We start from the raw sequence: 2,019 nt of genomic DNA, 5'->3' as shown, positions 1-2,019 counted from the left end.
TTGCTGTAGTTTCATTTTTAGGGTTCCGTACCAATAAGGGTTCCTTTTGTACCTACAAAAGGAACCCTTATGGCGCGACTCTGTCCGTCCGTCCGTCTGTCTGTCACAGCGCTCTAAATATCTCGAGAACCACTTAACACATTCACTGCCAGACAAAAAACGGCGCACTACCCCAGAAACCGGTGGTCTATAGCTGCGTACAAAACAACCCGCCCAGCGGGTTGTCCGACTGAACAAAGTTCACGAGCGCCCACCAGGTAGGTTCCCGGCAGTGAATGTGTTAAGCTATCGATTTGGAATAGTTGTGAACAACACTAACCTTATTGAAAGATTTTTTTACTAACTATTGAAAATGCCCAATATGAAGAGGGGGCAAAATTTCAAAGTCTAGTGACTAGGTTAAGTGGGGTATCATTTGATTAAAATGAAAAAGTAGTAAAATAAAAAATATTTATGAAGGAAAATGAGAAAAAAATACCATAATTTATTTCTAACTTGACCCAATATGCGTACGATGTACGTACCTCCGTAACGTCAAACTTACGTACGAATTTACAAGTCCGACAGAGAGGCAACAAACAGCATATAATCACTACGTTTAGAGGCAATACGTCGAACATGGTTCGCGGTAGGCCCTCTGAACTAAAAATGTTACGTTCTATAAGGATTAAGTCATAAACGTACTATTTTTAGTAAAAAAAGTAAGTGCTTATAGTAAAAGTTCATATTTTATTCCTTAGACAAATTTGTTAAAAATGTTTATTTTTAGTGTTCCGTGCAAAACTTTCTTCACGGAACACTTAGGGCCGGTTCACACCGGAATGGCAGCGGCGGGCTCTCGTCGCCGCCTCCTATTAAATAATTTTAAAGTTATCTACATATATATTTATTTATTTATATTTAAAACGACCAGTATCACTTGAATACCTCGAACAAGTCGCCGACGCGAGCAGCCGCGCGGCACCCCGAACGGCGACGGTTAAATGATTTCAGACTAAAAGTGCTCACCGCGTCGCTGCCGGCCGCTGCCATTCCGGTGTGAATGTGAATCAGCCGTTATGGGATCACTTCGCTCTTGCAAATCGGTTATTCATATACCGGTTTGATAAGATCAAACTAAATAAAAGGTTTACTTTCTGTACCTTTGAAAAATCGTCGTTAGATCGAGGAAACTGCTTTGAAAAAACATCTAGCTCATTCATTCAGTCCGTAATGCAACGATCTTCCGTTATACTATGTATAAAACTGAAAGAAATCCTCTTAGTTACTGCATAATAATGGTTAAAGATGAGCGAAATCGAGAAATTTCGGCAACGGCTTAATAAAGAGAATTAAGTATCAATATTAAGTACTACTTAGTCAGTAGATGGGAAACCGACTCTATAATACACACAAAACACCCACAAGCACTAATGACTCATTCTAGGTAGAAGACTCAAAGAAAATAATTACTTTCATCTTCCTCGCGTTGTCCCGGCATTTTGCCACGGCTCATGGGAGCCTGGGGTCCGCTTGGTAACTAATACCAAGAATTGGCGTAGGCACTATTTTTTACGAAAGTGACTGCCATCTGACCTTCCAACCCATAGGGTAAACTAGGCCTTATTGGGATTATTCCAGTTTCCTCACGATGTTTTGCTTCACCGAAAAGCGACTGGTAAATATTAAATGTCATTTTGTACAGTTCCCGAGCCGGGTACTCGATGGAGATACGAGCCTCCGGATTGCAAGTCGCACGCTCTTACTGCTAAGCCACCAGCGCTTCAGGTAATAATTACTTTAAACATAATGATATTACCGTTATTCCAGTCAGGAGGTGTTTAGGTCAAGCAACATTCGTTACATTCATATTTAGGTAATGAAGTTATCGCCTGGGGTGATGTACCTAACTTGATATGCTGTAGTATTAGAATAAAATAAAATTCGCTACGTGTGCGACTGTTACGCTCACAAACCTAGTAAAACGCTATAGTCCGAAGCAAAGTAAGTATATGTCCGAGGCCTATACGATCAAGTGGT

The sequence above is a fragment of the Cydia pomonella genome, chromosome 11, assembly GCF_033807575.1.
Source record: "Cydia pomonella isolate Wapato2018A chromosome 11, ilCydPomo1, whole genome shotgun sequence".
NCBI classification, from domain to species: Eukaryota; Metazoa; Arthropoda; class Insecta; order Lepidoptera; family Tortricidae; genus Cydia; species Cydia pomonella.
The sequence above is the reverse complement of the archived record's forward strand: the minus strand, read 5'-3'. Positions refer to the sequence as shown.